Here is a 15,634-nt window from a genome sequence, read left to right as displayed (position 1 = left end):
GTATAAACATTCTTTTTCAGGAACTGGAAGGCTATTCAAGCAGTAAAATCTGCAATGGTCTCTTTCCTTTCTTAGGTTGTGCATTGGACCCTGCAGAGGCACCTGAAGACCATAATCTATGGATATCCTATTTGCTTAAAGGGGTTTTCCAGGAAAAAACTGGCTCTAGAAACTTAAAACAGATTTATAAATTACTTCTATTAAAAAATCTTAATCCTTTCCATACTTATGAGCTACTGAAGTGGAATTGTTCTTTCTGTCTGAGTGCTCTCTGATGACACGTGTCTCAGGAACTGTCCAGAGTAGAAGCAAATCCCCATAGCAAGCCTCTTCTACTCTGTGCAGTTTCCAAGACAAGCAGAGATGTCAGCAGAGAGCACTGTTGCCAGACAGAAAATAACAACTCAACTTCAGCAGCTGATAATTATTGGAAGGATAAAGATTTTTTAATAGAAGTAATTTACAAATCTGTTTAACTTTCTGGAGCCAGTTGATATATATGACATTTTTTTTTCCTGGAATACCCCTTTAACATAGCATATGATCCTATACTCTTACTGTTGGATTTGTCTCGATACAAGAAATACATATGTCTTTATTTTCTTACAGGCTCTCTCATTAGGGGTGTAAGGACAAATCCATGTGTACTTTTTTATGATATATATTTGTCTTGCAGGTGTCTTTCTTTTCCAGAGATCTTGATATTAATTTATTATGCTCTTAGCGCTACTTATGTAGTTCATCTAATGGTCAATGTTATTATTAGTAGTGTCATAATACATATGCCATCCTGATGACGTCAGCAACAACTAGCTGTTAGAAACACATTGTACTCATTTATGGACATTTATCAACGGGTTTAGTCAGGTTTTCTCTACTATAATTGTCGCAAAATTGTCGCAACTGTGACTACACGATTTTTCGTGCGACATTTTGACTGGAAAGCGAGAAAAGCAAGTTTTCCTAAAATTTACTATGTAGTAATAATTTTAAAATGGACTACGGGTAGTCAGGTATTTATTAACTGCGACAGTCGCAACTGCGCAAAAAAAAGTCGCAACAGCGTTAAAAATTGACTAAATTTACTCCAGCTCAAACATGGAGCAGAAAAAGCTACTACCAAAGTAAAAAAGGAAAAATTGCTTACGTGAAAGAAAATTATCAACAGGCTGAAAGCAGTTGATAAATACGTCGCACATAAGCAAAAAAAAAGTAAGGAAAAAATTACTAAAAAAAAGAATACATAAGCAAACATTGATAAATGTCCCTCATTGTTTATAATTCTTTCCATATTTCATACAGATCTCGTTCCATAAATCCTGAGATGTTTATAATTTCTCTCGGGTACATTACATGGTAGAGACAGAGGTCATCCAGTGACGGATATAATTACTGCTGCTCACTTCTACTATTCTATATGGTTAAGGGCTCACGTTTATTTTTGGTGATTAATTTTAGCTATAATATTAACAGCTAAGTTTTAGGCACTATCCCTTTATTACTTTTTCTTTGACCCTTAAGGACGGACCCATTTTTTTTTACCTTAACCCCTTAAGGATTCAGCCCTTTTTCACCTTAAAGGGGTACTCCGCCCCTAGACATCTTATCCCCTATCCAAAGGATAGGGGATAAGATGTCAGATCGCCACGGTCCCGCTACTGGGGAGCCCTGGGATCCCCGCTGCGGCACCGCGCTCTCATTACAGCACAGAGCGAGTTCGCTCTGCACTTAATGACGGGCAGTACAGGGTCTGGAGCATCGTTACGTCACAGCTCCGCCCCTTGTGACGTCATGGCCCGCCCCTTTCAATACAAGTCTATGGGAGGGGGCGCGGCGGTCGTCATGCCCCCTCCCATAGACCTGCATTAAGGGGACGGACCGTGATGTCACGAGGGGCGGAGCCATGGCGTCACGCTGCTCCATGCAACTCGCTCTGTGCTGTAATGAGAACGGGGTGCCGCAGCGGGGATCCCAGGGCTCCCCAGCAGCAGGACCGCGGCGATCTGACATCTTATCCCCTATCCTTTGGATAGGGGATAAGATGTCTAGGGGCGGAGTACCCCTTTAAGGATTCAGCCCCTTTTTGCAAACCTGACCACTGTCACTTTAAGCATTAACTATGGGATGCTTTTACTTTTCATTCTGATTCCAAGATAGTTTTTTCGTGACATATTCTACTTTATGTTAGTGGTAAACTTTCGTCGATACTTGCATCATTTCTTGGTGAAAAATTCCAGAACTTGATGAAAATTTTGAAAATTTTGCATTTTATTTTACTTTGAAACTCTCTGCTTATAAGGAAAATGGATATTCCAAATACATTATATATTGATTCACAAATACAATATGTCTACTTTATGTTTGCATCATAAAGTTGACATATTTTCACTTTTGGAAGACATCAGAGGGCTTCAAAGTTCAGCAGCAATTTTCCACAACATTTTCAAAATCTGAATTTTTCAGGGACCAGTTCAGATTTGAAGTGTATTTGAGGGGCCTTCTTATTAGAAATACCCCACAAATTACCCCATTAGAAAAAACTGCAACCCTCAAAGTATTCAAAATGACATTCAGTAAGTGTGTTAATCCTTGAGGTGTTTCTCAGGAATAGCATAACAAAATATCTCAAATATAAGTCAGATAGAGGCTATAACAGTTCCCCATCATGAGTACCTCCAAAAACTATAAACAAACTGGGGTATGACTTACAGATTAAAATGCAATTTATTGGGTTATTAAATTATAACACACACAGCCCCATTATACAATACGATAATATTCTCATGTGACCGCAAAGGAAAAAAATATTCACAGAGAACCAATTGACATATAGTGAAATCCACCACCACAAAATATTGCACATAAATATTGCACATTAATGTATCACTTCAGTGGTCACCTGATTGCACAAATATACTTAATTGCCACCTATTAGTCATTTGTCAGTGGCCTATTATATTGCACATTAACCGGGATCAAGACACACGTTATAAGGGACCTGCAGAGGGAGACATAGATATGAATAGAGGGGAAGACTGATGTACGCTGTCCCTGAACTTCCTGTCAGTCCCTAACGTGTAGTGCAAAAATGGCCCCTATTCACACCTTCCCCTTACTGTGTGGCATGTAATTGAGGCACTCGTCCTAAAAGGACAACCCCCATGCCTCAGGACCCTGTCCCTTCACTGACAGATGCCAAATCAGCAAAATGTACACAGTCATAGGGGATATAAGGTGCAAGTGCAAGCATGCATATACAAAGGAATGCCTTATATCCAGTTTCAATAACAAACTGATGGGTATGATATAAATATAACCTGGCCTCCAACGTGGCATTTCACTAGGCTCAGCTCATCAGGGAGATATATATTCAGGCTGTAGTATCCTGGCAGGGTGGAGTGGCAGTGGCAACCTTTCTCACCCTTCGCGGTCATTTTAAACAAGTTAGTCACTCCCCTTTCATGATTAACATCTCCTATGTCATAAGAGCACCACCTCCGACTGGGAGAGGGATTCCCCATATCCCCCGCCAGGGATGACGTCACCAGGGTTACGGCTGCAGCGTCCTGCGCCTCCCCTGTGCAGCGTCCTCCCCTAGCGGAGATCGGGTCCTCCCCCCTTCCGGCTCTGCTCTCTGATGTGGAGGGGGAGTTTACAGGTCCGTTGCCAAGGGGATGGTCAGCGCGTCCCAAGGCAGAGTCTTCCTGCGCATGCTGCAATCTCCGAATGGTAAGTCACAAGTATTGCACTTAGCGTATGTGAGAGATATTGATATGTATAAGGGTGGCATTCACGAGACTTAACCCTGCCTCCTATAGTGCAAGGGGTACACTGCCTAATAGGCATTAACCCTTTGATAGGCTAGGTAGCAATTTGTTATAGATAGATTGTATATATTGAATACAAAATGATAGTACTTCATTAGCATATGCAATGGCAATAGTCCTATATAGAACTGTCTTATATTAAGATTAACAATAGTGGCAGTGGCCATAAGTTTACTGGACAAATAGTACCAAACGAGCATAGATGCAAAAAACATGATGTGTCTCAATAATGGCAATGGCCACATTAACATATTATATAATGACATACAGCATGATAGATAGGTATATTAAGATTAACCCTATTGGCAGTAGCCACAAGTTTACCTGGCAAATAGTACCAAACAAGCATAGATGCAAAAAAACATGATTTGTCGCAATAATGGCAATGGCCACATTAACCTATTACATAATAATATACAGTGTGATAAATAGGTATCAGAGACATAAATTTACAAAGGTAAATATTTATGATGCAGTTAAAACTCTCTATAATATCAAACCATGTAAAACTTATATCAATTTAATACTACATGACAACAGTTGTCCCTTATCGGCATATATAAATTACCCAAATGACCACCTTTCATGTTCTCAGGTGAGATTAAGTTACTTACAACATGCACCTATTTTACGCACATATGTAATGCATTACAGTGTCCTTTAAATGGGGCACTATCCACAATAGTGGTACCTATGACCCATTTAGGGTTAAAAAGTTTATGCAAGAAAAAATTCCAACCAGGAAAATGGTTTCCAGCTCCCAAACAATAATCCGTGTTAAAAGTCCAAAGTTTAATTAATCCATTAAAAAGTCATCATGGTAGAACAAAAAACACCCAGTGAATTAAAAACACAACGTCGACGCGTTTCGGACCATTAGGTCTTAATCATGGCACAAAAGATGACGATTAAACTGTTCTTTTATACTAACCAGCTTTGCAATGTGCTTCAAAAAAGTTCCCATCCCCCACTTGGAAGTTCGGTGTCTGCCGTCACTTCCTGCGAGGGATTCCAAATAAAAGTTGGAATCTAACAAGATTAACTCTTTAGTGAATTTCACTAAGGAAGAAAATTAAATCTTCCCATAAATTTTCTTGTTCGGAACAAATACCAATTATACTCTCAAAAAACAGATCCAGGTAAAAAAAAAAAAAAATAACCTTTTCCTTTGATTGTGTTAAAAAGTTTATACCTTAAATTGCTGTCATTCAGGCCATCAACGCTGTGATCCTAAAATCAAATTGCCAACCCTGCCTATGGGTACCCTCTAAATTATTTAGTACCTGCACCTGTATAAGGAGATCCATTAAAAAAAACAACAAATGCCAGCTTAGAGTTCATATAAAACACGAAACATGATTCATTCAGACCCAAGGGAGTCATTGATTTCAGCCTGAATATCCATTTAAATTCCACTTGCAAAAGTGTTACGTCCCAATTCCCCCCCCCCTTATGGGCCTTACGGCACAGTTTGTAATACCACAAATTTTATGTTGGGGACACCATTGTTTCATGGACATGCCTCGAGAGAGACGTATCTCTCTGATTGCAGATGTCATTATAGTGATCCCTTATCCGGTGACGAAATTCCTGCCGTGTATTCCCACGTAATCCATGGGACAGGGACATTGTGCCAGGTAAATGACCCCCGAGCTTTTGCAATTAATGAAGTCTGGGATTTTTAACTCCTTCCCATCCGATGAGCTAGTAAAACTTTTGCATGTCATTATGGATGGGCAGGCCACACATGACCCGCACCTAAAGGTGCCATTCGGTTTCCGGTCCAACCAGGTACTCTGTCCCCTCTTCAGGATCAAGTGGCTATGAACCACTAGATCCTTGAGGCTGGGGCCCTTTCTGTATATCACCTGTGGATAATCCCCCAGTACGCATCTGACATCCTCATCTGCTAGCAGAACATCCCAATACTTTTGCAATATGGACCTCACCTCCGTGTGCCTATTGTCAAAGGTCCCTATTACACGAATGGTGTCAACATCCTCTTTGGGTGTCTGCTTAGGGACAAGAAGGTCCCTCCTTCTACGGGAGATAGAGCTGTCAAATGCGTTACGTAGGATGTAATCTGGGTAACCTCTTTTATGAAAACAAGACCTCAGATCCTGTGCCTGTTTCAGGAACTCTGCTGTTCCTGAACAATTGCGCCTAAGGTGCAAATACTGGCCCTTCGGAATGCCCTTTCTCAGGGCCAGAGGATGGGAACTTTCCCACCTCAACAATCCGTTGGTTGATGTTGGCTTCCTATATACTGAGGACAAGCACATCCAGAAAAAGCAATTTACTGGGGTTCCACTCACATGTGAATCTGAGGTTCAGGTTATTTTGGTTCAACAGGCTCACAAATTGTACAAATTCTTCCCCAGTTCTCTTCCATAAAATGAAGACGTAATCTATAAATCTCAGCCACATGGGTAGATGTTTAGACCATGGGCTGCGTTCCTCTCCAAAAACCACTCTTTCCTCCCACCAACCCAGGAGCAAGTTGGCATAGGTGGGGGCACACGGGCTCCCCATTGCGGTGCCCCTGAGCTGGTGGAGGAAGTGGCCATTGAAGATAAAATAGTTATGCATGAGACAACATTTTAAAAGTTCCATGACAAATTCATTATGGGGTCCCAGATGTATGTCCCTAGTGGACAGAAAAAATCTCACTGCCTGCAGACCAAGATCATGTTTTATGGAGCTGTATAAGGTTTCCACATCGAAGGATGCAAAGATGGTATCTTCATCCATCGATATGCCATCCAGTTTCAGCAGGAGTTCCACAGTATCCCGTATATAGGAGGGGAGTGCTAGAACGAATGGGCATAAGATTTTGTCCAGATACACCACAGCGTTTTGAGTCACACTTCCCACTCCCGAAACAATGGGTCTCCCTTTAAGAGGGGAGATCCCCTTGTCTATCTTCGGGAGTGAGTAAAACGTTGGGATTACTGGAAGTTCTGGACACAGAAACGACGCCTCATTTTCATCAACCAGATGATTCTCCAGAGCCCTGGAGACAATTGCCTGGAGTTTATGTAAGAAACCCCCTGTTGGATTCCCTTCCAGTCTGCGGTAAGTTGCTTCATCATTCAGTATGTCATGACAAATCTTGACATTCTGATCCAAATCCAGGACAACCACATTACTCCCCTTATCAGTGAGTGTTTCCCAGGAATAGCAGCAAAGTGAAGGAGAAAATTCAAAATCTTAATTTTTTACTCTCTCATGTTCTTGTAGACCCAGTTTTTGAATTTTTGCAAGCTGTAAAAGGAGAGAAATCGCCCTAAAATTTGTAAACCAATTTCTCTCGAGTAAGGAAATATTTCATATGTGTATGTCAAGTTCTCTGTGGGTGCACTAGAGGGCTCAGAAGGGAAGGAGCGACAATGGGATTTTGACTGACCAATAGCAGAGATAGGAGCGGTTGTCACCCCTGCCACCTCACTCCTATCCCCTTCAGGGGGATTGTGGGTGTCTTGGACACCCCTGATCACCCCTTATTTTATGTGTCACCGGAGACCCGTATGACCCGGAATTGACCGACTATTTGCGATCGCCGACATGGTGGGTCTCGGGACCACCCTTGGCATTGTGTCGGGGGTGCCTGCTGAATGATTTCAGAAGGCATCACAGTCCGGTCTCCGCCCGGCGAGCAGTGGGGACCAGAGAACCGCAGGGCGTACCTGTACGCCCCGAGTCCTTTATGACTCGAGAACGCGGGCATACGGGTACACCCTGTGTCCTTTAGTGGTTAATGACCAGGCTCCTTTTTAAAAAATTTGACATGTCTTTCTTTAAATGGTAATAACTTCAAAATGCTTTTTCTGAGCGGAGTGATTCTGAGATTGTTTTTTCGTGACATCTTATACTTTAAGTGGTGCATTTTTTGTTTACACATGCAGCATGTTTTGTGGAAAAACTCCAAAATATTGTTTTCACTGTGCGGTAAAAGTGATGTTATATTTATTCTGTGGGTCGGTACGATTATGGCGATACCAATTTTACATAGCTTTTTATGTTCTTTTTCCTTTTTTAAGCAAAATTATTTTTTTCCCTTTTTTTGTGTTATCATTTGCTGAAAGCCGTAACTTTATTTCTCGTCCGACGCCATTGAGTGGGGGCTTATTTTTTGCGGGACAGGCTGTACTTTTTATTGGTACAATTTTTGAGATGCATGCTACCTTTTTGATCTCTATTATACTGCTATTTGCACCAAATTTTGTGCTCTTCTGTTGTTGTTTTTTTTACAGCATTCACTTTCTCATTACGGACTTGTCAATACCTAGTATGTATATGATTTAGTGTTTTCCTTTTTTGTTTTTATGATAATACAGGGCTTTTATTGGGAAAAAAAAGTGTTGGCAAATTTTGCTCTTTTTTGCTTTTTACAGCGTACGTCGCGCAGGAAAATTTACATTACAGCTTTATTGTAGACATCATTACGGACATGGCAATACCTAGTATGTATACAATTTGTGTTTTTTTTTAATGATAATACAGGACTTTTATTGGGAAAGGGGCATTTATTTTATTTTACGCTTAATACTTTTATTGAAGAACCTTTTATTATATTTTTTACAGGGTATACTATGCTGTAATACATTTTTATTGCAGCACAGTATGACCTGATGAGCTGCATACACTACAGCCTGTGCGATCCAGCCTCTGGCTGGATCTCACAGGCTTCTGTAGCAGGCAGACAGGAGGCCATGATCTGGCCTCTTGCAGCCATAGCAACCAACGGCGACCTGGCGGAACTGGCGTGATCGCGGCCCCCCTGCAGCTGTGTCCGGACTGCGTCCCGCCACCGATCTCTTCAGCTGCGTGCCTCAGAGCAGGAGATCATCAGGACATATGCATACGTCCCAGCGCGCGAACATGTCGGGTGCTGGGATGTATGCACATGTCCTATAACGGGAAGAAGTTAATAAGATGATTTTTGGGCTCTTACTGGTGTTATTAAAGGGGTACTCTGCCCCTAGACATCTTATCCCCTATCCAAAGGATAGGAGATAAGATGTCAGATCGCTGGGGTCCCGCTGCTGGGGACCCCGGGGATCGCCGCTGCAGCACCCCGCTATCATTACTGCGCAGAGCGAGATCGCTCTGCACGTAATGACGGGCAATACAGGGGCCGGAGCATTGTTACGTCACGGCTCCGCCCCTCGTGACGTCACGGCCCGCCCCCGTCAATACAAGTCTATGGGAGGGGGCGTAGCGGTCGTCACGCCCCCTGCCATAGACTTGCATTAAGGGGACGGGCCGTGATGTCATGAGGGGCGGAGCCATGACGTCACGCTGCTCCGGCCCCTGTATCGCCCGTCATTACGCACAGAGCGAACTCGCTCTGCGCAGTAATGATTGCGGGGTGCCGCAGCGGCGATCCCCGGGGTCCCCAGCAGCGGGACCACGGTGATCTAACATCTTATCCCCTATCCTTTGGATAGGGGATAAGATACCAGGGGCGGAGTACCCCTTTAAGCCCCTGAAAGCTCCTTCCATAGTGCACATCTATTATGCCCATTTAATAGTTACATAGTTTTATAAGGTTGGAAAAAAGAAAAAAGTCTATCAAGTTAAACAAAATCCTTACTATGTTGATCCAAAAGAAGTCAAAATGTATGTTACTTCTCTGCCCAAGCCTTTATGTGGTAGCTATGGGGGTATTAGAAGAAATACCTTTATCACCTTTGTGACGCCAGGGCACCATTATCCTATACACAGTCCGAGGTTGGAGGCAGCTTCTCCTGGGCCAGACACGGGGAGTGAATGGACACAACGATATCGGGTTACGGATAACTGTTACTGAGCTGGGTGCTGGTTGTATTACACAGACAGTTGGCTTTGGGTGAGAGGATGCAGCGTAACCCTTATAAGCCCTGTTGCCTTGCTGGGACTTGTGGTGCTTTCACCAAACAGATTTATACTGACATATGAGATGGGTAGATGAATCCTGGTAGCTGTGGTCCTGTCAAGGTACTGAAGCCTTCTCCGCCGGGGCATGAACTTCCACCCTGCAAGTGATCCTTGCAGAATGACCAGTGTGAATAAATTTGATCTGGGCCTTCCCTTGAGGTTTCTATGCACAGCACACCTGAACCAAACTGTTGCTCAGGAGCCACACTACTGTGAACACTAGAGTAACTCCTCCCCCCACTACATTATAAGGGTGAGAACTCAGGGGTTCCCATTGGCAGGCAGGGTCACATGTGGTTTACACTGCTCTCTCTTAACCTCTTGGGGATGAAGGGCGTACAGGTACGCTTTAGCATCCTGGTACTTAAGGACACAGGGCATACCTGTACGCCCATGGGAATTTTGGTCCCCGCCATGCGGCGGGCGGGGACGGGACCAGGATGCCTGCTGAAATCATTCAGCAGGCATCCCGTGCAAATGCCTGGGGGGGTCCTGAATGAATTTGCGATGATTCCGGGTCATACGGGTCACCGGTGACGCGGGAAATGGGTCCAAGACACCCCTGGTCCTTCTGAAGGGATAGGAGTTAGGTGGCAGGGGTGCCACCCCTCCTATCCCTGCTATTGGTGGGTCAGAAGCAACCAACCAATAGCAGATCGGGGGCAGGGTGGTTAAAGTTTGTTCCCCCGCTCTGCCCACCCACGGTAATCCGGGCAGAGCAGGGGGAACCGTAGGCGACGGAGGTCACCTACCATCGGCAGCGGGCGACGATCGGCAGCATGCGGGCGGCAATGACATGCTGCTCCCTGGTGCAGGCTACAGAAGCCTGTAAGTTGCCTAGCAACATCTGGAGGGCCACAGTTTGGAGATCACTCTGCAATGGTCTCTAAATTGTAGCCCTCCAGATGTTGCAAAACTGCAAATCCCAGCATGCCCAAACAGCTGTCTCGGCATGCTGGGAGTTGTAGTTGCGTACCTCCAGCTGTTGCATAACTATATCTCCCAGCATCAGTACATGCTGGGAGTTGTAGTTTTGCAACAGCTGGAGGCACACTGGTTGGAAAATACTGAGTTAGGTAACAGAACCTAACTGAAGGTTTTCAAACCAGTGTGCCTCCAGCTGTTGCAAAAGTACAACTCCCAGCATGCAGGGTCTGTCAGTGCATGATGGGAGTAGTAGTTTTGCAACAGCTGGAGGTTACCCCCCCCCCCCCCCCCCATGTGAATGTACAGGTTACATTCACACTGGTGAGTTTACATTGAGTTTCCTGCTTCAAGTTTGAGTTGCGGCAAATTTTCCGCCGTAGCGCAAACTCCTGGCGGGAAACTCACCGCAAACCACCGCCAGTGCAAATGTACTCTAAAAACACTACACTGCACTAACACATATTTAAGGGTAAAGCAGTACATATACACCCCCTTACACGGTCCCCCCAGTAAAATTGAAAACGTATCGTACGGCAGTGTTTCCAAAATGGAGCCTCCAGCTGTTGCAAAACAACACCTCCCAGCATTTCCGGACAGCTACTGACTGTCCAGGCATGCTGGGAGTTTAGAAACAGCTGGAGGCACCCTGTTTGGCAATCACTGGTGTAGAATACCCCTATGTCCACCCCTATGCAATCCCTAATTTAGTCCTCAAATGCGCATGGCGCTTTCTCACTTCGGAGCCCTGTCGTATTTCAAGGAAACAGTTTAGGGCCACATATGGGGTATTTCCGTACTCGGAAGAAATTGCACTACAAATTTTAGGGGGCTTTTTCTCCTTTTACCCCTTAAGAAAAGGAAAAGTTGGGGGCTACACCAGCCTGTTAGTGTAAAAAAAATGAACATGCTGGTGTTGCCCCATACTTTTTATTTTCACTAGAGGTAAAAGGAAAAAAAGACCCCCAAAATTTGTAATGCAATTTCTCCGGAGTACGGAAATACCCCATATGTGGGCGTAAAATCCTCTGCGGGCGCACAACAAGGCTCAGGAGTGAGAGCGCGCTATGTACAGTTGAGGCCTAAATTGGTGATTTGCACAGGGGTGGCTGATTTTACAGCGGTTCTGACATAAACGCAAAAAAATAAATACCCACGTGTGACCTCATTTTGGAAACTACACCCTTCACGGAATGTACCAAGGGGTATAGTGAGCCTTAACACCCCACATGTGTTTGACGAATTTTCGTTAAAGTTGGATGGGGAAAAAAAAAATGTTCACTAAAATGCTGGTGTTACCCTAAATTTTTCATTTTCACAAGGGAAAATAGGAAAAAAGCCCCCAAAATGGTTAACCCCATTTCTTCTGAGTAAGAGCATACTCCATATGTGGATGTAAAGTGCTCTGCGGGTGCACTAAAATGCCCAGAAGAGAAGGAGCGCCATTGGGAGAGAAAATTTGTCCGGAATTGATGGCCACGTGTGCTTACAAAGCCCCCATAGTGCCAGAACAATTGACCCCCCACATGTGACCCCATTTTGGAAACTACACCCCTCACGGAATGTAATAAGGGGTGCAATGAGCATTTACACCCCACAGGTGTCTGACAGATTTTTGGAACAGTGGTCCGTGAAAATTGTAAATGTAATCTGTCTAACACCAGTGGGGTGTAAATGCTCACTGCACCCCTTATTAAATTCTGTTAGGTGTGTAGTAATGGGGTCACATGTGGGGGGGGGGTCTACTGTTCTGGCACCATGGGGGGGGGGGGCTATGTAAATGCACATGGCCCCTGACTTCCATTCCAAACAAATTCTCTCTCCAAAAGCTCAATGGCGCTCCTCCTGAGCATTGTAGTGCACCAGCAGAGCACTTGACGTCCACACGTGGGGTATTTCCAATTTAGCATTTTCTCCTATTACCCCTTGTAAAAATTTAAAATTTTGGGAAAAACCAGCATTTAGTGAAAAAGTTGTCAAACACCTGTGAGGTGTTCAGGCTCACTGTACCCCGTGATACGTTCCTTTAGGGGTGTAGTTTCCAAAATAGTAGGCCATGTGATTGTTGGGGGGCATTTTCTCCCATTACCCTTTGTAAAAATGGTAAATTTGGGAAAGAACTGCACTTTAGTGACATTTTTTTTTATTTACACATCAGACTTTAACGAAAAGTCGTCAAACACCTGTGGGGTGTTAAGGCTCACTGGACCCCTTGTTACGTGCCTTGAGGGGTGTAGCTTCCAAAATAGTATGCCATGTCAGGTGTTTTTTGCTGTACTGGCACCATAGGGGTTTCCTAAGTGTGACATGCCCCTCAAAAACCATTTCAGAAAAACTCACTCTCCAAAATCCCATTGTCGTTCCTTCCCTTCTGAGCCCTCTGCTGCGCCCGCCGAACACTTCACATACACATATGAGGTATTTCCTTACATGAGAGAAATTGGTTTACAAATTTTGGAGAGCTTTTTCTCCTATTACCCCTTGTAAAAATTCAAAAACTGGATTTACATGTGAGTGTAAAAAATGAAGATTTTGAATTTTCTCCTTCACTTTGCTGCTATTCCTGTGAAACACCTAAAGGGTTAACAAACTTTCTGAATGTCATTTTGAATACTTTGAGGGGTGCAGTTTTTATAATGGGGTTCATTCATGGGGTATTTCTAATATGAAGCCCCTTTTTAAATTCACTTCAAAACTGAACTTGTCCCTGAAAAATTCTGTTTTTGAAAATTTTGTGAAGAATTTGAAAATTGCTGCTGATCTTTGAAGCCCTCTGATGTCTTCCAAAAGTAAAAACATGTCAACTTTATGATGCAAACCTAAAGTAGACATATTGTATGTGTGAATCAATATATAATTCCGTATATACTCGAGTATAAGCCGAGTTTTTCAGCACGATTTTTCGTGCTGAAAACACCCCCCTCGGCTTATACTCGAGTGAACTCCCCCACCCGCAGTGGTCTTCAACCTGCGGACTTCCAGAGGTTTCAAAACTACATCTCCCAGCAAGCCCGGGCAGCCATCGGCTGTCCGGGCTTGCTGGGAGTTGTAGTTTTGAAACCTCCGGAGGTCCGCAGGTTGAAGACCACTGCGGCCTTCAACATCATCCAGCCCCCTCTCACCCCCTTTAGTTCTGAGTACTCACCTCCGCTCGGCGCTGGTCCGGTCCTGCAGGACTGTCCGGAGAGGAGGTGGTCCGGTGGGATACTGGTTCCGGGCTGCTATCTTCACCGGGGAGGCCTCTCCTAAGCGCTTCGGGCCCGGCCTCAGAATAGTCACGTTGCCGTGACAACGACGCAGAGGTGCGTTCATTGCCAACGTACTTCTGCGTTATTGTCAAGGCAACGCCTCTATTCCGGGCCGGAAGCGCGGAGAAGAGGCGCCCCCGGTGAAGATAGCAGCCCGGACCACCTCCTCACCGGACCACCTCCTCTCCGGACAGCCCTGCAGGACCGGACCAGCGCCGAGCGGAGGTGAGTACTCAGAACTAAAGGGGGTGAGAGGGGGCTGGATGATGTTGAAGGCCGCAGTGGTCTTCAACCTGCGGACCTCCGGAGGTTTCAAAACTACAACTCCCAGCAAGCCCGGACAGCGGATGGCTGCCCGGGCTTGCTGGGAGTTGTAGTTTTGAAACCTCTGGAGGTCCGCAGGTTGAAGACCACTGAGGGCGAATGATGAGAAGAGGATGATGAAGGGGGGGGGGGATGATGAAGGGGGGTGGGGATGATGAAGGGGGGGGTGTGGGATGATTACAAGGGGATGATGAAGGGGGGATGTGTGGGATGATAAGGGGATGATGAAGGGGGGATGTGCGGGATGATAAGGGGATGATGAAGGGGGGATGTGTGGGATGATGACAAGGGGATGATGAAGGGGGGATGTGTGGGATGATAAGGGGATGATGAAGGGGGGATGTGTGGGATGATGACAAGGGGATGATGATGAGGATGTTAATGACGGGTCTGGATGATGACAGGGGGGGATGAGGTATTTCCCACCCTAGGCTTATACTCGAGTCAATAACTTTTCCTGGGATTTTGGGTTGAAATTAGGGGTCTCGGCTTATACTCGGGTCGGCTTATACTCGAGTATATACGGTACTTGAAATGTCTGTTTTCCTTGCAAGCAGAGAGCTTCAAATTTAGAAAAATTTTAAATTTTAAATTTTTTTCATAAAATTTTGGAATTGTTCACCAAGAAATGATGCAAGAATCGACAAAAATTTACCACTTACCAGGTCAGCGCCTATTCAACATCCCCCCACCCCAAAACATGAAATATTGTGCACACAGTGCTAGACAAACAATTAGCTTATCAGATCAGTCACTATCATAGATATTTTTAAGTGATTTATTCCTGCTAGGAAGCACAGGGAGCCAACACCTCCGTGCAGATTTGTGCAGGAACATCTCACCTGGAGGATGGCATCTATTTAACGAGTAACACCCATTGGGAACATCTCACCTGGAGGATGGCATCTATTTAACGAGTAACGCCCATTGGGAACATCTCACCTGGAGGATGGCATCTATTTAACGAGTAACACCCATTGGGAACATCTCACCTGGAGGATGGCATCTATTTAACGAGTAACACCCATTGGGAACATCTCACCTGGAGGATGGCATCTATTTAACGAGTAACACCCATTGGGAACATCTCACCTGGAGGATGGCATCTATTTAACGAGTAACACCCATTGGGAACATCTCACCTGGAGGATGGCATCTATTTAACGAGTAACACCCATTGGGAACATCTCACCTGGAGGATGGCATCTATTTAACGAGTAACACCCATTGGGAACATCTCACCTGGAGGATGGCATCTATTTAACGAGTAACACCCATTGGGAACATTTCACCTGGAGGATGGCATCTATTTAACGAGTAACACCCATTGGGAACATCTCACCTGGAGGATGGCATCTATTTAACGAGTAACACCCATTGGGAACATCTCAC

General features: G+C 44.7%; 1 protein-coding gene and 1 long non-coding RNA gene across 4 annotated transcripts in view; one reads left to right on the top strand and one right to left on the bottom strand.

Moving 5' to 3' along the window:
* OSBPL10 (oxysterol binding protein like 10) overlaps positions 1-15,634 on the top strand; it is an 857,577-nt gene that overhangs the window by 80,830 nt on the left and 761,113 nt on the right. The window lies entirely within an intron of this gene.
* Positions 1-15,634, bottom strand: part of LOC130273385 (uncharacterized) — a 67,365-nt gene that overhangs the window by 51,250 nt on the left and 481 nt on the right. The window lies entirely within an intron of this gene.

Source organism: Hyla sarda, chromosome 5 (assembly GCF_029499605.1).
Source record: "Hyla sarda isolate aHylSar1 chromosome 5, aHylSar1.hap1, whole genome shotgun sequence".
Taxonomy (NCBI): Eukaryota; Metazoa; Chordata; class Amphibia; order Anura; family Hylidae; genus Hyla; species Hyla sarda.
This window is presented reverse-complemented; position numbering and strand designations above follow the sequence as displayed.